The sequence below is a fragment of the Crocuta crocuta genome, unplaced genomic scaffold (genome assembly GCF_008692635.1).
Source record: "Crocuta crocuta isolate KB4526 unplaced genomic scaffold, BGI_CrCroc_1.0 scaffold102, whole genome shotgun sequence".
Lineage (NCBI taxonomy): Eukaryota > Metazoa > Chordata > Mammalia > Carnivora > Hyaenidae > Crocuta > Crocuta crocuta.
The window spans coordinates 14,838,952-14,862,118 of record NW_027530019.1 but is presented as its reverse complement, the minus strand read 5'-3'; the positions used below and the strand labels follow the sequence as shown (position 1 = coordinate 14,862,118).

Here is a 23,167-nt window from a genome sequence, read left to right as displayed (position 1 = left end):
GTATTGAGTGTTGGGGTGGGATGGCAGTTTTACGTCCATGAGATGGAGTAATGTGGGTGGCTGGTGGCGGGGTAGAAATTACCTCTTTGCCCGGAAGCCCCTGGCTTGTCCTTTTTCACTTTAGCATACCTATCGACACAGCCTGAATATCCATCCTGTTTGCTTTGTAGCTATTTCACTTGGAAACTAATGTGTGGGAGCACCTCCTGCAGCAAACTGCTCTTGAATCTTAATTCGATGAGTCAGTGTCTCTTAAATACCGATTAAGCCACCCCCCTCCCCCCCCTTTAAACTTGGGACCTGTAAGCTTCATGTAAAAATTGGGACTAGGGAAACATTTTTAGAATTTAATGACATTAAGGGCACCCGGAGTGTAGGGGATGTTGAACTGTTATATTTTACCTTTGCGAATGCTGGACATGTCTTTATCAGGAGCATGGAAGAACAGTGAATGTTAATTTTTATCTTTCAGCTGTATTGAGAAACACCATTTACGTTGATTTAACAGTTATTTACATTGCTGAATGTGTTGGTGACTTCATTAACTTCAGAGTATCGTGGTTTAAGTTTTCATTTGGGCTGTTTGTTTTCCAAACGTAATACGTTTGCCTTTTAAATAGTTTGCTTTAAGGTAACGGCTGCCCGAAGGAATAATGGTGCGCGGACAGTTTTTGTTGAGACCGGATTTAATTTCATGTAGGATATTTGCATCCGTTTCCGTGTAATTAAGTTCAAGTTCTGTTTATCTTTGGAGGGTTGGAAAGAGTTAAGAGAGTTAGGACTAGTCCTAGGATGCATTCCTTTAAATAAAGTGCATTCCTCGAGTCGGACCTTTTTGAGAGACCTTTTAAATCCGAAGCCTAGGCCTGTTTAACATAAAATAGCTTGAGAAATGCCGAGCGGCGTTTCTCCTCAACCCCCCCACCCCCAGCACACTCTTCTGATGAGCGGGTGTGGGAGAAGGTAGATTGCTGCAGTGTCAGTGCAGTCTAGAAGCAGAAGTGGCCGCCATGTTCTCTCTCTTTTTGTGAATCGCCCTCATTTGCATAGCACACTCTTCATTCATAAAAAAATAATTAAACATCCATCACCTTGGACATCTTGAAAGGATTTCCCAAGATAAAAATTCGAAGCTTGACTGTCCGTCTTTATGTAGATTTTTGAGTTCAGGGAGTAAGAAGAATTCGAAGTTATAGGTTAAATTCAAAAACATACGCACACACAAACAACTACCCCTGTTCTCTGAATGTTGACACAGTTATGTGGGAAATATCAGTTCGGGGAGGTGCTGGGATCACGTGATCGCCTCCATTCATAAAATACCTGGCTGTCCATTCACAGTGCAGTACACTGTCTCACTGCCTTCCGCAGATTAGACCTACTTTGAGAGAGATCAAGAAGTATCTCAGATAACGCTTAGTTAGGGGAAAAACTGCTAAAAATCCTGAACGGAATGACGATAATTTCTACTGGTATCTTTTAAGAAAGTAGCCTGGATCAAAATGTCAAGTTCTATTTTAGAGATGGGGAAAGACTAATTACCATATTTAAAGTAAAATATTTATATTTACTTTTTGAATGTGAATCGACGCGTGTGAAATAAATTGTTTCTCAGTGGGCTCTTTCTGGAATGCTTGGCCATGGACACACTAAGAATGCAAGTTTTTCAGGTAGCGAAATCGGGTGGATGATACTGCTGTTAACACTGAAATGAGTAAAAGTTCCCAGTAGTTTAATCCTAAAGATATTTGGTATTTGAAACACCAAATGACAAGTTTCGGAGGATTGCTATTTTTAAAAAATTTTAAATGTTATTAGTATAGGACAACTTGGAAATTGGCTCACTCACCTAGACCTTTAGAATTCAGTTTTCATGAATTTCTCTTGCTTTGTAAGTATTTCCTAGGGGCTTTGTTAAGTTAGTTTTGGTAGAACAGAAAAATATGCTTTAGCATATAATTTCTCTAGGAGGTGTTAACTCTTCCTGGGGACAAACTCTTGGGGGTTTTATTATTTTTTTTAATGTTTAATTTAGGAAGTGATGTGTTCATCTGATAATCAGTTTTACTAGAGCCAACATTGTACCTTAGCCAAATTACAAACTGTGAACTTCCTTGGGATGTAGCTTTTATTCTAACAACTTATCTTATTTTTAACATATAAAGTAATGTTTTCAAATGGCAATTTATTATTTATAATCATACACAGTTTGAAGAAACAAAAGATACGTATGTTATGGCAGACGCCCTTAAAGCCTCAGCATAGTGAAACTGCCCTGTAATACAGATTTTATTTGGGCCTTACATCTATTTTTCTCCCCCACTTTCTTGTCTCCTTTAGAAGCCATAATCAGTAGGAATTTAACTACATTAGAGACTGTTCTCAGCACTTAAATGTTTTTTTCACCTGATTTCAGCCTTTAAAAAAAGTGAAAATCCCCAATATCTTGGGAAACTTAATTTTTTCTAGGTAACTGTTGTGGCAAAATCCAGTAAGGCCTTTAGAGGCCTCATTTTGAAATCCTCTAGTATATGCTCTATTATTTAAAAATAAAGTTCTGTGTAGAGATATAGATAGCTCTCAAAAGTTGGTTGTGTATATGTATTAACCAGTAACTAATGAAGGATTTGTTATGTGTAAGACTTTATTTTATGCAATTTCAAATTTGGGGAAGAGTTAGTAAAAGTCTGCTTTTCTTTCCCAAACTTGAGTAATAACTGGAACTGTATTAAAAATGTTATTTAAAAAAATTTCCTCCTTGCAAGAGTAATAATTTCAGATAATGTACAAATAGTCCTTAAAGGGAATAAGTAATAATTGTGTATGTATTATTCAGATAGCAAGTCTATATCAAACACTATACACTATAATCAAACTTTGCTGTGATGTTGATGATGAATCCTGTTCATTTATTGGATTTTTACTATGTGCCATGCACTGTGATAAATTCCTTCTTTATTTTATATATATATATATATATGTATTTTCTATAGAGTGGAGTTGCATAGTGGAAACTATCAATAGCCCTAATATGTTGTTACTATTTTGTGTCATTAAATATTTTCTAGAACAGTTTTTAATGGTTATATCATTTACAGTATATAGCATACATTAGTTTAAACCAGTTTACTATTCTGTTATTCCTGAACAGTGCTGCATTTGATCCTGAGTTCTGTCTTCATTTAAATCTTTTACCCTTTCATTGAGATAGTCTAGGAGTGGAGTTAAAGGAGATGCAAATTTTAGGTTTTTGTTTTTGTTTGTTTGCTAAATTGCCTTCTAGAAAAGAAAGTCAGTATATGAGGGTGCTTATGTCTTGGAATGTATTCTCTTTGAAAAAAATTTTGCCAATTTTGAAGGTGGAAATGAGATCTTGTTCCTATTTTTAAAATGTGCTGCGTGGTAAAATAACATTGATTTAAAATACCCAAAAAACTTGTTAGGTTGTTTTGGGCAACCAGACTATTTTAAAATACCATATTACAAGTAGAATTAGGGGCTCCTGGGTGGCTTAGTTGGTGTCTAACTGAGTGTCCAACTTCCTGATTTCAGTTCAGGTCATAATCTCAAGGGTTGGTGGGATCGACTGCTCCCAGGCTCTGTGCTGATTGCGTGGAGCCTGCTTGGGATTCTCTCTCCATCTCTGTCTGCTCCTCCCCTACTCATAACCCTAGTTCTGTCTCTGTCTCAGTCTCTCTTAAAAAAGGAACTTTAAACAAATAAAATAAAGTCGTCATTGTAAAAGGTTTTTGCAGAAGATTTACCTAACTCTTACCAATTTTGATGCAGTATGGTTTAATGTAAAGAGCATTGGATTTGGAATTGGAGATGCCTTTTTGTCATTGCTGTCACTAATTATTCAGTGATTCTGGACAAGTACAGCCTCTGTGGGCCTTGTTTGCCTGTTTCATTTGAGCAATTTGAACTAAACATCATGATAGGCCCTTCCTGTACTAAATTACCTAAATAATATAGTGATAGGCATCTTACAAGTCACTAGACTTGTAACATTTGCATTGGTTAATTGATTAATTTTATTATATTGTTTTTGACATGTTTAAACAAATAAAAATACTTCTAGTAGAAGTCTGGTAGGAAGCTGAAGTAAAAGCATGAATTTTGAAGAACGAAGATACAAAATTTGAAAACAATTGGTACATTGATAATCTCTTAAGACTTTACTGTTTTGGATATAATAGCCACATGTTTTTGATAATATATGTATATACCTCATAGATGTGAGAACTTTGTACTGCTTTTTTTTCCTTTTTTAAATATGGCCTCTGGATGAATAAGTGAGCAAAAGGTTATTGGGCTTAAACACCAATTTGAATAGTTCTAAAAGGAATGTACTAAGAAGAGACTAGCTTTCATGCTTTACTTAACTAGCTAAGACATGTCAAAAGTAAGTCTTTTTATTTGTTTTCTTATACTAATCATATTAACCTAAGACTAAAGTAGACTTTTACATTTAATTAGTTTAAGAAGTTAATGCAGATAATGATTTTTTCATTCTTTAATAGTTAGACTTAATTCACTATTTATGAACTTTTGTGCCATAGCTGCATCTCATTTTAGAGTCCAGAGCCAAAGTCATTACAAATCCCTGAGATGTTTTTGTGGCACTCAGAATGGTTTGAAATGAAAAAAGGTCTATTGGTGTATTTTTGTTTAAACATAGTTTATTATTTTTGTTAAAACATAGTTCATTAGTAATGGGTCGTAACACTGAGGTGTTAAATTGCTTTAGACATAGGGTTCTTAGAATTGAGAGTGTTTTTTTACTAATCTCTAATTGAAGCTTGTTTACATTCATAATTGAAGGAAATTCCAACAAACCATAGCAGCATTAGAGGTACTTGTGACAGGGGTTAGTTTCCTAGGGCTGCCCTAATAAAACAAAGCACCACATACTGGATGGCTTAAAACAACAGAAATTTATTGTCTCAATTCTGGAGGTTGAAAGTCCAGGCATGGCAGGCTATGCTCCCATTAAAGCAGTAGGGGAATCCTTCCTTGTCTCTTCCTGGCCTCTGGTGGCTGATGGCAATCTTTGGCATTTCTGTGCTTGCAGCTGCCTAATTCCATTTTCTGTCTGCATCATCACACGATGTTCTCTCTATGTGTCTCTGTCTTCACGTGGTCATGTGACACCAGCCATATTGGATTAGGAGCCTCCTCTAGAATGACCTCCTCTTAAGTTAATTACACTTGCAGTAACTCTATTTCCAGATAAGGTTGTATTGAGGTAGAGGGTTGGAACTCAACATACAGTTTTAGAGGGAGAGTAATTCAACCTATATCACCAATATAAATCAGATTTTTTTTCTTACAGTACAATTGCTATTCATTTGTTACAGATACCTTGAAATAGCACTTGCAGTCATCATTACTTTGGAATTATGTAGGAGCACCTTGTGGGTTCAGTGGGTAGAACATGCAACTCTTGATAGCAAGGTCATGAATTCAAGCTACCCCACTGAGTGTAAGGCTTACTTATAAATAAGTGAATGAAGTTAGTTATTAAACCATTGGTAGAGCTTATAAATATTTTAATGTTAATGAAGTATATATATTACTGTATCAGAATTAGAAAATATTTTGATAATTATTTTGGTATAATGAGCTTTTAAAAGTTTATTTGTTTTGAGAGAGTGCAGGTGGAGGAGAGGCAGAGAGAGAGAGAGAGAGAGAGAGAGAGAGAGGGAGAAAATCCCAAACAGGCTCCACACAGTCAGCATGGAGCCCCATGCAGGGGCTCCATCCCATGAACCGTGAGATCATGACCTGAGTCAAAACCAAACGCTTAACTGACTGAGCCACCCAGGCGCCTCTAATTTCTTTCTTTTGTAGTCCAATGTATTTTGTTTTAAGCCTTTAATATTGTTCTGAGAAGAGGGCCATAGCCTTCACCAGCTGGCCAGAGGTCTACTGGCACAAAAGGTTATAATCTTCTTCTATAGACTGAGGCCCAGAAGGTTGAACCCCAGAGATAGTGCTATAAAAATAGGAAGGTTAAGAAACATGAAGGATAGGGTGCCTGGGTGGCTCACTCAGTTAAGCCTCTGACTCCTAAGTTTGTCTCGGGTCATAACTCAGGCCATGATCTCACAGATTGTGGATTACAGCCCAGCATCTGGCTTTCCGCTGACAGCGCAGAGCCTGCTTGGAACTCTCTCTCCTTCTGTCTTTCTCTTCTACTCCCCTGCTGGCACTCTTTCTCTCTCAAAAAAAAAAAAAAAAAANAAAAAAAAAAAAAAAAAAAAAAAAAAGATACATGAGGGGTAAAAGGAACAAGTCCAGCATACAGCTAACAGTTCCAAAAGAAGAGATCATGGAGGAGAGGAAGTACTCAGAGATAATGACTGAGAATTTTAAAGAAGTAGCAAATCAAACCCAATTCAGTAAACGAAAAAGAAAACAAAGCCTCAAAGTCAAACAAAGGTTTATCTTGAGATTGCAAGAGTGGATCAACATGAGAAAACTGATGTAGTTTATCACATTTGAAGATTAAGGAAGAGAAATAATACAGTCTTTTAAAAAATATTTTTAATGTTTATTTTTGAGAGAGAGAGAGAAAGAGAGAGACACACACACAGAGCCTGAGCTGGGGAGGGGCAGAGAGAGACACACACAGAATCTGAAGCAGGCTCCAGGCTCCAAGCTGTCCGCACAGAGCCACACTGAGCCCAATGAGGGACGCGAACCCATGAACTATGAGATCATGACCTGAGCCAAAGTTGGCAGTTCACTGACTGAGTCACCCAGGTGCCCCAGACATAATATAGTCTTAAATGCCAGAAATGAAGTATTGTCATTCAGTCTCTGCCCCTAATATGGAAGTTAATGTTAATAATTTAATAATTTATAGATTTGTAGTATGTGTTTAGAAATGTAGATTTTATATTACTTTTATACTTCCTAGAATTTTAGACTTCTTGTTTCTCATATAAAGTGAAGGTGTCGGGTTTGGTCAACTTTAGGATATCTTTTAGTATAAGAGTTCTAGAATCCTAACACTATATCAGAATATTTTATCTAGCATAAAGACACCAAGCTTTTTATCCAGTTTTATTGTGAATTACATTGATATTTTGAGTTTGCAATTAGGGGTCAATTTTGGGTTTGCTCTTATAATATGTGAAAACATTACAGAGTTTTAGTTGCTTAAATTAAGTATATGGATTTCGTAATTTTTCAGGACAGATAGTATTAGTAACTTTTCTTTGAGAATTTCAGTGCAGGGGCATTTGGGTGGCTCACTTGGTTAAACATCTGACTCTTGATTTTGGATCAGGTAATGATCTTGCGGTTCCTGAGTTCCAGCCTCATGTTAGGCTCTGCACTGACAGTGTGGAGCCGGCTTGGGATTCTTTCTCTCCCTCTCTCTCTGCCTCTCACTTTCTTTCTCTGTCTCTCTCAAAAATAAATAAACAACAACAAAAAAAAGAATTTTAGTGCAGTGACATTTGAGTGCCTGCTAGATACTTGCCTTTTCCTTAGCCCTGGAGGTACTATCCAAAAAGGAAACTAGATTGATCCCTCTGAAATGTAATGTGTGTTCTGTGTCTGCAAATTCTTCAAGGCTCAAGGAGAAAGTGATTCTACCTGACAGTGGATGGCAGTGTGGGAATTGTGTGAAGGAAGGCTTCAGAAAAGAGGTCTGTAGGAGTCAGCCAGAGATAAGGATGATAGAAAGGGAAGGGCATTTCAAGAAGGGAGGGGAAAAACAAAACAAGAACAGGCATGGAAGTGGAAATGGAAAATTTGGAAAAAAACTAACTTTTGGGATACACTTATTTGCAGGAGTGGTGAGGGGATACAAGCATGTTGGAGGCAATTGTGAGAAGTCTAGATTTGTGTTTAAGTTTGTATCAGCAGCTTAGGGGCAGAGGGTGGTAGCGAGGCCTCCTGCACGACACCCAGACACCCAGAAGATGAATGTGAACGTGTGAACGAAGTTCCTGAAAATCTGTTTTTCTTAACAAGTTGATGAAAATGTATTTTAATTGGTCAGTGATAACAATTTTGAACAGAGTTCCATTAATTTTTCAGATAATACACTGTGAGTTCAAAGAAAATTTGTTCTTTGAGCTACCCTCTCTCATTCCTACTACCCACTGCAAGTCTTTGGTCAGTCAGGGTACTTAATGAAAAGCACCAATTTAAGTCTTTATTGTGGAGTCAGTGGGGAACTATTAATGTAAGCGAGGGGGTGACATCAGGTTTGTGTAGAAAGCGGAGTACTGGGACTCATTTGCTCAGTTGATTGGAGGGAGAAGGAAATGAACTACAACTGATGAGGACGATGTAATAATCAAGACAAAACAGCTGGAAGGAGTGCATTTGTAACTGTTAGGGATGAATTTGTGAGGCAGTTCAGATGTCCAGATAATCACTTGACTGGGTGTGAAGGAAGGAGTAGGAGGAGTGTGGGATGACTTCAGCATTTTAAATTTAGGCTTCTGTGATGCTTTTAAATGAAGTGGGAAGAGGCAAAAGTTTTTAATGGGAGAACAACTCAAATTTGGCCTTTAAAATTTTGCCTATCTAGGTATCAAGTTAGAAAATGTCGCATAAGGTAGTTTAAATACAGGTTTGGTGTCCACAGAAGGTTGAGAAGGTAGAATTTAGAGGTGATGTCTTCAGTATTTATAATAGTTGAACCGGGGGGACATTGCCCAAGGAGAATATTAAGCGGTAATGGGAAGATGAATAGTGAGAAACAGCAGGGTTTTTTTAAGAGACAGCAAAAAAGAGAATAGTCTTGAGAGGTAGGAGAGTTCAGAGGGAAAGTATTGAAGACAAAATGGGAAGTAATAATGTGGACACAGCAAAGAGTAAGGTTATACACATTCACTGGAGGAGTTGGGAGCTGAGATTATTGTAGGATGAAGTGATGTTAATAGTGGAGGGGAAGAGAGAAAAAAAAGCATTTAAGGAAAGGCTGAGTAAAAGGTAGAGCAAGGTCCAAGAAAGAGAAATCTACCAAACTGTTTTACTGCTTCTCAAAGCTGTGCTAGATTTAATCCTGCTCATGACCATGTGAGCTAAGTATTATCCATAGTTTACAGAGGAGATAATTGAGGCTTAGAAGTGGTTTAGTAACTTGCCCACAGCCACACAAGGGAGTAAGTGGTAAAATTAAGGTTGAAATTGCATTGTATTTCTACCACACTGTACCTCATAGAATTAGTGGCCAGGTATTAATTTATTTATATATTCATTCATTCATTCATTCATTCATTCATTCATTCATTCATTCATGGGACAGAGAGCACACCATGAGCTCGCACGCAAGCGAGCATGAGCAGGGGAGGAGCAGAGAAAGAGGGAGGGAGAGAGGATCCCAAGTAGGCTCCGCACTGTCAGCACAGCCCAACGTGGAGCTCGATCTCACAGACCGTGAGCTCATGACCAGAACTGAAATCCAGTTGGATTAACTGGCTTAACTGAGCCACTGAGGCGCCCCACCAGATTTGATTTTAAAGAAAAAGATAAGGTTGAAGTGATAGGTAGACACATAGAACTGATAAACAGATAAACAGATTTTGGTCAGAGAAGAGGGACTCCTGAGTAATGACAGATGAAAGAATATTAAGGTAGAAACTGGTTGTTGGAGTAGAGGAGATAGGATCTGCTAGAATATTTATTTAAAAGGTCAACAGTATGGCTGTTTTAAGTTGCTGAGTTGGATGGTATCAGGAGTTGAGGTGAAGAGGAATCTTGAGCCAGCATCAATGTATTTAAAGTATGTGTGGGATGAGTGACTTAAGAATGGGAGTATGAATGCTGACATCCGCCTTTATGGTTTGAGGAGAGGGGAATAAGGATTTTGGAATTGGAAGTTGAAGAAGGAGGGTGCCATTGGGAGGAAAAGAAAAGAGGAAGAGCTTAGCTGGGAAGAGTTGAGAGTATTGGAAATGATACGACCCGATCAGGAATGAAGGATGTTGGGAATTAGAGATGTTGGGAGTTAGAGAAGGGAAGATAGACATCTGGATAAATTATACAGATTTGGATTTTATTGAGAACTTTAAGATTTTTTGAGAGACTAACCAAGATGTTGACTGAACTTACAGCGCTTTATCTAAATACATTATCATTATATTATCTTTAGAAGAAGGTTTTATATTTGGGGGGGTACTCTAGGTTTAATGTGGGTAGAAAATCCTTTTCAAAACAAAATTCACTAATTAAATTTCTATAATTAACTTGGTGTTCACAGTTAACATGGTCCTGCAGTTATTGCTGACTGTTGCATTAAGACTTTGGTAAATCACATAACCTGGCTTTGTGCTTGATTCTCCATCTGTAAAATCAGGATAATATGTCCTTACTTTGGAGGGATTTGTTAAGGCAAAGTACTCCCCCCGCCCCCCACAATTTTTGACTAGAGATAAGGGAATATTAAAAAGAACTTTCAGTTCTTGAGAAGAAAGGTACTATGTTCATGAAATAATCAGTGCTCATTTTCATTTAGCCTAAGATAGGGTTACATTTTAAAAAGGATTATCGACCTGCTGGAAATAATTGTATTTCAGATTAAATGTTTAAAAAAAACCCAGCTTTGTGGAAAAACTTAAAATCCAAAAATTCCAACAAGCAAAAAATAATATGAATCTATGCTGTGAACCTGTTATGTTCTGAGCAAAGAATGAGAGGAGAGGATTAATAACTAGTGTTGGGTAAGACACTAGGGCAAAAAACTGGCTCAGTTTTTTGTTCGGTATTTAATACAACTAATGGCACAAGGAGTATATTTCTAGAGTTACTAAAGCAAATGAAAAACCTGCGCACATTTTAGAAGTAGGAGTAGATTTGACGTCTCTATCATTTTCAATGGAAAAAGTCATCTTTCACCGTTGATTCCAGGAGTTTTGAAATATCATTGTATGGAAGGCATAAAATCTACTTTTGTGGGAGAGGGAAAGAGGAAGATTTTTTTTTTCAGCTTGTGAAAGATATAGACACTTAACTTTTTTGCAACTGTATTCAAACTAAAATTTCTACGTAATAGGTAAAATAGGCTAAATCTGCTAGGTAGCAGCTTAAAGACTCTGGCTTTAGTCTCTTAACTTTAATTTGAACAGCTAAAGGTTTATAAGCTTCTGTTCATTTTAGCCACACCAACTAAAGCAGAAATCTGTTTATATTCTCATGTATCCTGATAAGCTTATAATTCTGAAACTGTAAACTGTTAGTTAAAAAATAGTTCCTTTAGATATGTAATTACTGAAACTTGGTTTAGGAATGAATTTGACATCTGTGAGTCAAGATCTTGAATGAACATAAATTGGGAACTTAAAAATACATTGATGAAAAGTGCATATACTTTTTCCCTTGAGAATTATTTAATCCAAAAACCCAAGTTTAATTAGCTTAGTAAAAGTTAAGAAAAATACAACAAATAACTTAATAAGTGTATCAGATTAAGATATTTTTCAACTCCATATTATGATCACTTTAAAAAGTGAAGGAGAGAGACAGAGATCAATGAGAGAAGCTGGCCTCTAAACAACTTAGTTTTCCTGTTTTTTCCTCATCTTGATACTTTAGGAGAGAGGAAATTTAGCTTCTGAGTGAGCCAAAAAGAAACAGAATGTATCTGATGTCATATAGGCCCTATTGCTGTTGAGTCTGAACCTATGTAATGTCTGCAAGGCCTCCACATACATCACTTAAAAATAGTTTTATTTAAATTTACCGGCTACCTTTGAGTCCCATTTTTGCACGTACCCTGTCTCAAATAGAGTTAGCTAGGTACTAGGAGGAAAACAGTGAAACGGAGATAAATCCTTTTAATTGCTGTGGTCTGAATGTTTGTGTCCCCCTGCAAATTCATATGTCAAAATCCTAACCCTCAAAGATGATGGTGTTAGGAGGTGGGGCCTTAGGCAGGTGCTTAAGTCTTGAGGATGGAGCCCTTCCCGAATGGAATTAGTGCTGTTTCAAAAAGAGGCTCCCAGAGATCCTAGCCCCTTCTGCCATGTGAAGGCACAGTGGAAAGTCCTCAGCTAACTGGAAGAAGGTTCTCAGCCGACCATGCTGGCGCCTGTGCTAGGATTTCCCAGCCTCTAGAACTGTTAAGAAATAAATTTCTGTTGTTTATAAGCTACCCAGGCTCGTGGAGTTTTGTTGTAGAAGCCTGAATGGACTAAGACACTGACTTTTCTTTGTTTTGAGGAGGTCAACGAGCAATAATTACTTTAAAGAAAGAAAGAAAGAAAAAGACTCAGCACAATTTTCAGTTGCTTTTGTTCCATACATATAGTTTTCACTTGTTTCGGTAGCGTACCTACAAATATTTATTATTCACCTTCACCTGATATACTAAAAGAATTTCTATGCTTGTGCATAGTTTTTTAGTAATTATTGTAATTTTAATGCTTCTTTTTCATCAAGTTTACACAGCTATTATCTTATTAGTGAAAGCTTGGTTTCTAGCTCTTTGCCTTTGTAAGTAACACGGTAACTGCATCTTTTTTGCATATAATTATTTTCTTCTGTTAAATTAATTTCTTAGGATGAATTTACAGAAGGGAAACAATTATGTTAAAGAGTATAAGTGTTAAAATTTTTTTTAATGTTATGTTTTTTGTTTTTTTGTTTTTTTTAAGAGACAGAGCACAGGAGGGGCAGAGAGAGGAGACACAGAGTCCAAAGCAGCCTCCAGGCTCTGAGCTGTCAGCAAGAGCCTGATTGGGGCTTTAACCCGTGAACCGTGAGATCATGACCTGAGCTGTAGTCGAACGCTTAACCTACTGAGCTACCCAGGCACTCCAAAGAGTATATATAAGTGGTTTTTGTTTTGTTTTTTAATTCTTGATAAAAATTGCTGCTCCCAAAAGTTCACATTTTTTTCCTATTGTGGATTATTTGTAAATGAAATTCTTTCTCAGATTTCTTAGGTTCCATTTTTGTTTTTTAGCACCTTTCAGTTTTTTATATAGCTCCCAGCACATAATTAACTGACAACTAATATTGGAGTGATTACCAGCATTGTCTTAAAGTTATTTTGTGGATTTTGTCTTCATAGCCATTTTAAGTGTTATTACCATTACTATACTTCCATTTAAAAAAATGAGTAAACTGAGGCTTAGCAAAAATGTTAAGAAATTTGGCAAAGATAACGTAGCTGCAAAAGACTCCAAAGCATGTGCCCTAAAACAGGCTTCTAAACTTTTGACTGTGATAGCAAAAAGTACACTATACCTTTTGGTGCATTGTAAATACATATATGCATTCATATACATATTCCCTTTCATAGAGCAACTTAGACATACTGTGATGACACAGCCTGATTTTTGTATTCTATTCTTTTCTAATTTTTTTTTAACGTTTATTCATTTTTGAGAGAGACCGAGCATAAGTGGGGGAGGGGCAGAAAGAGAGGGAGACACAGAATCTGAAGCTGGCTCCAGACTCTGAGCTGTCAGCACAGAGCCTTACACGGGGCTCAAACTCATGAACTGTGATATCATGACCTGAGCCAAAGTCAGATGCTTAACCGACTGAGCCACCCAGGTGCCCCTGTATTACATTTTTTTAAATTGAGGTATAGTTAACACCCATTGTTAGTACATTAAGTTCAAGCGTACAACATGATGATTCGGCAACTCTGTATATTATGCTGTGCTCACCACAGTAAATGCAGCTTGCATCTGTCACCATACAGTGCTGTTCTGATACCACTGACTATATTCTCAATGTTCTACCTTTCATCCCTGTGACTTACTTATTTCATAAGTGGACGCCTGTATCTCCCACTCCCTTCTACCACTTTGTGTCTACCCCCTGACCTCCTATGCTATATAAAAAGCATAATGCTGGTCAACACCTTTTAGTTAAAAATCTCCTTTTCTGAACTACAGTTTATGTAGGATGTCCTCCAAGGATGTAGCTCTTTTTTGGTACTAAAGATTTACGTTTATGTTCAGTGTATTATTTCATGAAAATAAGAGATAATACTGAAAGGCATAGGGTCCTCAGGGGAGTGTATTTCAAGGTCAAGTTGTGAAGGATTTTGGGGGAATGGAGATTTGAATTGATGTAGGTAGATTATAGATATTAAGTGTTACATCCTTCTCAGATTTCTTCACTGAAGTGTCCCGAATGATAAGGGAATACATCCCAAAGCAGTCTCTAAAAAGTATATATAATTGTTTTTATTTTTTTTTTATTTTTTTTTTTAATTTATTTCTAGGAGAGAGAGACAGCGTGAACAGGGGAAGGTCAGAGAGAGAGGGAGTCACAGACTGAAACAGGCTCCAGGCTCTGAGCTGGCAGTCAGCACATAGCCCGACGCGGGGCTCGAACCCACGAACCGCGAGATCATGACCTAAGCGAAAGTCGGACGCTTAACCGACTAAGCCACCCAGGCGCCCCTATAATTGTTTTAAAATCTAGTAAACTATCTCAAAGATTCATGTGAATCTTGCATTTTAATCAGTACTATAGTTGTATTTCTAGTATTAGATGTTTTTAATTATTTATAAAATGGAAAGTTTTAACCATCCAGTCCTTGTGTGTTTATATCCTCTGGCATTTAAGGTGTCTCTAACTCGTGTGTCACATTCCTGGGAGGAAGTATACTGTGGTGAGAGGTAGCATTTGAGGTCATCAGGGTGTTGTTCCTGAGTCAAGGTCATGATTGTGTACCATAATTATATAGGCTGCCATTTTCAAACAAGTAGGAACCTTTCAGTCCAACAAAAATTAATATAAATTTTTTGAAGTACAAAAACAATATAATCAGGGGCTTGTGGGTGCCTCAGTCGGTTGAGTGTCCCGCTCTTGATTTTGGCTCAGGTCATGATGCCAGAGTCCTAGAGTTGTGGGGTCAAGCCCTACATTGGGCTCTGTACTGAGTGTAGAGCCTGCTTGAGATTCTCTCTCTGCCTCTGCCCCTCTTCCTTTCTCTCTCTCTCAAAAACAAACAAAAAATACAATATAATTACATTGCAGGAAACTGGGAAGGTAACAGGAAATTACTGACAGAAAAATGTTCTTTCCTGCACTTATAGCAAAAGTACTATAAAGGCAAATATATATAGAGATGATCTTAAATTTTTTTTTGTAAAAACACTGAGATTACAACAATTTATATAGACTGTTAATTACCTATGTTGAAAGAAAAGGATTATTTATGCTAATTGGCACTCTAGAAAATATGCAAGGCTATGTAGAAAAGTAAACTCCAATTCTAGTCTCAATTTTACCATATACTTATGTGACTTAGAACAAATCTACTGTTTGTGCTAATGAAGACAGTAATCTTCTCATCCATAACTACTCTTGCCTGAAAATTGTAAGCAAATAGATGTATTTACAGATGAATTTTGACTTATAGGGGAAAAAAGGTTTTCTGGAGGATTGGAATAAAAAAGGGAGGTAAAGTGGAAGTCATATAGAAAAAGAAAAGGTTATTAGCAAACTTTAGGGAGAGGAAGAAAGCTTAAGGAAAATGAGTCTGGGCCTGTTTTGGGAGCTACAGGAGATCTGTTTAAGAAGTGTGAAGGTTATCTACCCTATATATTGTTAAGTTTTACAAAATATCTGCAGAGCTAAATCAGACTAAACATTTGAGTGATGTATCAAATGCATTAGAAAAGTGACCTTTTATTGTTTTTTAATTTAAAAATTTATTTTTAAAATGTTTATTTTTGAGAGAGAGAGACAGAGTGTGAGCGGGGAGGGGCAGAGAGAGAATCAGGAGTAGTTTCCAGGCTCAGACTCACTAACCGAACAGTAAGGTCATGACCTGAGCAGAAGTTGGTCACTCAACAGACTGAGCCACCCAGGCACCCTGAAAAGTGAGCTTTCAAAATACTGTTTGCAACAAAGTGATAAATTCACAAGCATGTTGCCATCATGGAAGGGAATGGGGGGAGATCTTAAGCGTTTTTTTTAAGTAATCGGGATGGTAAATGAGAATTCATTATGCAAGACTCACTATTTTATTAAGATAGGTGTTATCGATATTCTGTTATCTGAGCATGCTTTTCTTATTGCTTTATTAATGAGGATAAGATAATTTTAAGAATTTTCATAGACTTATATATTAAAACAGTTTTTGGTACATGGTAAACACTGTTTGCCAGTATGCATTCAGATATGGCCTCTCTCAACCTTATTTTCTAATTTTTTAAACTCATTCCTCATTTGCAATAACAACTTTATTGTAGTTGCAGAGGAATTCCTGCCTGCTTTAGTATATTTCCAACCTTTGAAATCATCCGACTATAAAGGAATTATAGAAAAAACACATTTTTACTCCTAGCTTTTAATTGTCTCTCATAGTTCTTTCCAAATGGTTTTACTACTTTACTGAAAGACACTTTTTTCTCTCTCAAAATTTTCCTTATTTCCAATTGCTACCATTTTGTCCTTATTGGAATCCTTTGAGAAGCTAAAGCATTGTTTCCAATAAAATTTTCTATAATGGTAGAAAGATTCTTTTTGTGCTGTCCAATATGGTAGCCACTATGGTAGTACTCTTTGGCTAATGAGTACTTAAAATGTATGTGGCTTGTGGGACTGAGGAACTAAATTTTTAATTTAATTTAAATAGCCACGTGTGGCTAGTAATTCTTGTATCAGATAGCATAGATCCTGAGCATTTCTAAGCTTTCAAGCCCAGCAAATTTTTGAAAACAATGACACACTCTCAATTTAATCTTCTCCAGTTTGTTGAAGAAATTTCTAATTTTTTGAAAGAGGGAGGTAGCTGAAGTAGTATGTAAGGTTTTTCCAAAGTGTAGGCTGTAAGATAATTTTAGTTTCATAAACATGACATTAAATTAAATTGACAAGTTACTCCTTTCTCAGTACTTTTTGCATCTTAATTAAGTTAGTTAAGTGTGTATGTGTTTCAGTAAGGAAGAAGTAACATTAACCTCAGTCTCTGGTAGACAGCCAATATTGTTTGACTTGTATTCAGTTTTATAGTTACCATTTATTTATGGATTTAATTTTTTAAATTGGCTGTAGTGATTAAAACCTTTCAGGAACAGCATTTTGTGTCTAATATATGTGGTACCACACATAAGGCAAAAAGTTGATGATGATAGTGAATGTCAAAACAAAAACAAATTTGTGACATACTGGTTTACTAGGGGGATTGGATTGGTAGAGTATCAGGAGGCCTGCTGTGCACTAGTTGGCTGAGGCATTCTGGGTCTTTAAGCATGATTTCTGCTTTGGCAAAAAGGGAAAGAAGTTGGTTTAGAGTGAGAAAAGATTTAAAATGTTTAAATTTTAATTCCTATGTAGTTAATATACAGTGTTGTATTGTTCCAGAGATTTACATTTTTAGATGTATTTTATGCAGTAATAACTGATAAAGCATACCATTTTGGACAGTTGCTAACATTTATTAAGCATTTTGTTGTATGTCAGACATGAATTACCTCAGTTAATCCTGGACTCCACAGTAGTTTACATATAACCGTCAATCCTTTTTAAAACTTTGGTGGGCAGAATTGGACTATATGTTATCTTGGTACATGGTGTCATCATTGGCTTATGGAACTCTGTAGCCTGTTACTTTAAATTTTCATTTTCTTGACAGTACAGTACAATCCAAGAATCAGGCATTGATGATAACTAACATTTACCTAATGTGCATCTATCATATTCCCTCTTGACTTCTTTCTTCTCAGAGGTTACTCTGAGTTATGTGTTTATCATTCTTTTTCTGTTTAAAAAAGAAAAAGTTGAGGTGCTTGGGTGGCTCAGTCGGTGGAGCGTGGGACTTTGGCTTAGGTCATGATCTCATGGTTCACGAGTTGGAGCCCATGTTAGGCCCTGTGCTTACAGCTCAGAGCCCAGAGCCTGCCTCATACTCTTGTGTCTCCCTCTCTGCCCCTCCCCTGCTAATACTCTCCCTGTCTCTCTCTCAAAAATAAAACTTAAAAAAAAAAAAGAAAAAAAAGTGTTTTTTAATGTTTATTTTTGAGAGAGAGAGAGCACGCGCGCGAGCATGAGTGGGGGAGGGGCAGAGAGAGTGGGAGGCAGAATCTGAAGCAGACTCTAGGCTTCAAGCCTGACATGGGGCTCGAACTCATGAACCATGAGATCATGACCTGAACCGAAGTTGGACACTTAACCGATTGAGTCATCCCAGGTGCCCCAAAAAAGAAAAAGTTGTATCATATACACGTATGCTTAAACAAAAGGAGTATATTCACTTACATGTCAACTTGAACTTGATTTTTTAAACTGTTGATTTTATTTATACTCAGTATTATTAAGTCATATCCAAATTTTTAGTATAGATTTTTATTCACTTGTAGTAATGTGTAATAGTCCATTGTGTGAAGTGACCACAATTTAGACACTCTTGTTTAAGGGTATTTGAGTCGTTTCCAGTATTTGCTAATATGAACATTACTTCTTGTGAAAATTTTTATAATATACTTCTGATACATACGTGCTAAAGGTTCTCTTGAGTGTTTACTTACTAGTAAAATAGTTTGTAAGATATGTTGTGAATTTTAAATTTACAAGGTAATGTCAAATGATGTCCCCAAATAGTTCTGGTTTGCACTAGCAGTATAAGAGACCAGGTATAAAATTTACTTGATTGTGGTCTGATGATTTTTGCTAAAATGTTCCTCAGTGCTTACTGTGTACCAGATACTGTTCTAAATGCCTGAATTAATAAATTCTTTTAATCCCACAACAGCCTTAATGGGTAGGTGTTGTTATGTCCAATGAGGAAACTGAGGCATGGTGAGGTTAAGCTAGTAAATGAAAAAGAGTTGGGATTCAGATTGGTCAGGTCAGGCTGCGGAGTCCAGCCTCTTAACTGATGTGAGGTTGTACCTCTGTAAATACTCATATTTGTGCATTTATATTCTCGATCCCTTTTCCCCTGCCCCATCAGTCTCCTGGCCTATATGTGTTTGGGATGGTGAGTGTTGATTATTCTATCCTTATATTATTGTGTGTTACCATTGTCTATTGTGTGGCCTTCATTTAATAAAGCAGTTTCTTGAGGAGCCTAGGTGGCTTGGTTGAGTGACCATCCTTAGTTCAAGCCCCACATTGGGTTCGCTGCTGTCAGTGTGGAGACTGCTTCAGATCCTTTGTCCCCCTCCCCCGCACCTCTGCCGCTTCCCTTGCTCATGCTCTCTCTCAAAAATAAACAAACATTTAAAAAAAAGTGCTGTTTCTTAAAAAGCTGTTTCCTTGTTGCCAGAATGAGTAAGATGGTTCAGTTGATTTGTACCAGTTTTGACTCTAATGTTTTATAATTTGACTTCTTGTATATAGTTCATTATAATTTTAGAATAAACTGTTATTTCTGTTTTTCTCTTTGGTATAAAGCATGAAACAACTGTTTTATTTCATTGTATAATTCTATATTAAGTTAACTATTTTTTCAAAGAATATTTTAAATGTATTAAACGGCTAAATTCTGGAGTGGGCTTGTATGTAAACTTACCTCCACATAAGCTTTTATACATACATCTCTTAAACAGATTGATTTTTTTTTTCTTTTAACATTTCTAGGTAATGTTCTTGAGATACTTCTTTATTAAGGCAATCCTTTTTGTTTATTATCTGTTATCTGTTTTATTATCTGTTTATTATTAGCTAAATAGAGGTTTTGTTTTATTTTTAGTTTTTTTTTTTGTTTTTGTCTTACCTTTTAGGTCCTGAGTTTTTTTTTTTTTTGAGATAAATATTATTCTAAAGTTTAATTCTAGTGATAGATGAGAATTTCTTTGCTTAATAATTACCGAATGACAAAGTGCCAAACCCAATAATAAACACCAAATTACCCATGTATCTTGCCAAAGTACGGTACTATTTAAGGTTCAGATGTTAGAGTGTTTAGGTTCTGTAAAAAACAGTTTTTTTAACTGAAGAAAGGAAAAATCTGTTAATTCAGATCCATTACGTGTATGCTTCATATTTTACTGGTAATTAAATGTTTTAGTGCAGCAGGCCCTAAAGGATCAATCACACATGTGTCTTGAAATGGTAGGCTGATAGAAGCCCCAACCAGAGGGAGACCAGGATGCTGCAACATTTCTTATTAGTCAGACTTAGTCCTTCTCCTGGATTTTACATTGCCCTTAAGTTTGGCAGTCATTAATGTTGATATTGAGTGAAATAGGTACAGTAAACATTTATTGAGTATTATGTCAAAGAAAGGATTGAAACTAACATCTTTGAGGTTTACTGTGTTTCAACGGTTAATATGGGGGCGCCTGGGTGGCTTAGTCGGTTAAGCGTCCGACTTTCGCTTAGGTCATGATCTCGCGGTTCGTGGGTTCGAGCCCCGCGTCGGGCTCTGTGCTGACTGCCAGCTCAGAGCCTGGAGCCTGTTTCAGTCTTTGACTCCCTCTCTCTCTGACCCTCCCCTGCTCACGCTGTCTCTCTCTCTCTCTCCTAGAAATAAATAAAAATATTAAAAAAAAAAACGGTTAATATGCTAGGTAGGGAAATAGATTAATAAAATCTGGATTTTTGCCCTCATTGAATTCTCAATCTAATATTAGGAATAAGTGTTTTTTTCTTAATAAAGGAGTTGGAAATACGATTTTTCGGCTAAGAGAAAATAGTTTTCCCAGAAGAGTGAGGAAAACTATTCAGAGTAATAATTTCTTCATCTGAAGAGGATTTTTTAATGTGTTATGCTTATTAACTTTTCAGCTCATTGGTCTTGTGACACAGTGGCTGAGGTCTTAACTCATTGCCTCTGAAATTTGTATGGTGAGCTAGATTGTGTAAGAGAAAAGATTTAGTGTCTCTTAACTTAAAACCAAGGATCAGTTGAGTATTGTGTACTTAGTGTTTCTATAACTTTAGCCTTTATGTATTATAAATAAAATTTTACGTATGAATGATACTTTATTATTTATAGAACCTGTAGGACTTTAATCCTTTTTAAAAAATTATTTCTGTTGCTAGGTAGAGCTTCGAAATGAGTAATTTGTAACTGTTCAGCACACTTGGGGGTCCGGCTTTGATATAAGAGCCTAAGATGTGTCATCCTAAGTCAGATAAATTTCTGATTAGAAAACGAAGGGGCATTTTAGTTGAAGCACACGGTTGTGGTTCCAAACTCCTCAAATGACTTGTCACTAACCTACTGAACTATAATTTTTCTTCCTTTCCTCTCAGTTATTTGTACTAAAAATTGGAGATTTTATGGGTGCGAGGTCAAGGTAGGAGCAGTGAAAGGATGTATAAACATGTTGGTGTGTCATTGCTTCTTATCATCCTATACAATCGTGAGAAGTTTTTCACTGTTACACACTGAAGGGCTGACATTCAAAGATGTTGCAGCTACTAACAAGTTAAGCTAGTCCTCATATTACGATGTTCTTCACTAAATTCTAATGCATATATATATATTGTGTGTGTGTGTGTGTGTATGTAACTTTGAAATCATTTTAGACCTAACAGGTAGGTAAAATATGTATAAAAACATATTCTTCAGCCATCTTACTGAAATGTTAACCTCTTACATAGCCAAATCAGGAGACTAACATTGATGAAGTATTATTCAAGTTTCCTCAGTGCCACAGATGTCCATTTTCTAGTTCAGGATACAATCTAGCATCACATATTAAGTATTTATGTCTCTTTTAACTTGGAACAGCTCTTCAGTCTTTCTTTCATTAACTTTGAAGTTTTTGAAGAGTAATGGCCAGGTATTTTGTAGAGTGTTTTTCTGGGTTTGTCTAATGCTCACTGGTGATTAAATTGAAGTTAAGCATTTTTGGCCACATTGCTGTAGAGTGATGATGTCCTCATGCTTCAGATCAGAAGATCTATGATATTGATATATCCCATACTGATGATAATGAACTTTGATCATTTGGTTAAGGTGGTGTCTGCCAGGTTTCTCAGCTGGTAAATTCTCTTTGTAATAAGTGTCTTCTGGGGAGAGATACTTTGAGACTATATAAATTTTCTTTTATCACACAATCACCCACTATTTTTAACATCTGTTGATTTTTGCCTGCAACAATTATTACGATGTTTGCTAAATGGTGATTTTCTATTTCTATTCTTCCTTCTGCTGTTATTAATTGGAATTCTATAGAGAAGCTTTCTCTTATCCCTGTATTTATTTAAGTATTTCTATCAGTATGGAGTATCATCCATGCTCTCATTATTTTGATGCTCTGTTGACCCAGATTTGGCCATTTGGGAGCCTCCTCAAGTTGGCTTCATAAAATGTTCCAGGCTTATTTTACATTTTCTTTGCTCCAGCTAGGTGTACTCACTGCATTGGGCTGAGGTTGGTGGTAATCCGTTTTACAGATAAAGAAAACAAAACGAAAATTTAAAATGTTGTTCATGACACTCAGATAAATGTGATACAGAGTTGGGACATAAATTCAGGACTTCTCAGTCCAGAGTTCAGATTCTTTCTTCTTACTCTTCTAAATTACTATAATATTCCTTCTTTATACCGATATTTTTCATTAGTTTTGTTATTTGTCTGTCTTAGCAAGGACAGAGCACAATCTAATTCTAATATTCAAGAAGATTATTTGCTAATAATAGGTATAACTTTCAAAACAGAAAACAGTCATTATAATTTCAAAAATATATATTACATGCCTGGTATGGGTAAGCCAGTGTGCTAGACATTGGTAGTTTTTGACCACGTGCATGCATGTTTTATGGGGACATGGTGCTGAGAGGTTTGTTTACTGTGACTTCTCCCCTCTCAATATATAGTTAAGGAGTAGAGAGAAGTAAGTATGGCCCCAAATGGCTTAGATATTTGTATATTATATGTAAATATACATAACATAAATATGCAGTATTAAGAATTATATGCGCCTCCTTAATTTAGTGCACTGTCATTTCATAATTTTACTGAAAGGCAACCATTAAATGACACATTTGTCTAATCACACTTAAGCACTTTATGTTGTTGCTTTTAACTCTTACAGTAGCGTCTTAAGTGGATATTTTTATCATATTTTGGATGAGCAAAGAGACTTAAATGGAGTGACTTGCTTAAGAGTATAAAGCATAATAAAAATAAGGTGATTTAGGGGCACTTGGGTAGCTCATTCAGTTAATCATCTGACTTCGGCTCAGGTCATAATCTTGGGGTTCATGAGTTCGAGCACTACATCTGGCTCTTTGCTGTCATCTTGAAGCTTGCTTGGGATCCTCTGCCTCCCTC

General features: G+C 36.4%; 1 protein-coding gene across 1 annotated transcript in view; it reads left to right on the top strand.

The window, feature by feature from the left end:
• SPRED1 (sprouty related EVH1 domain containing 1) overlaps positions 1-23,167 on the top strand; it is a 131,292-nt gene that overhangs the window by 696 nt on the left and 107,429 nt on the right. The window lies entirely within an intron of this gene.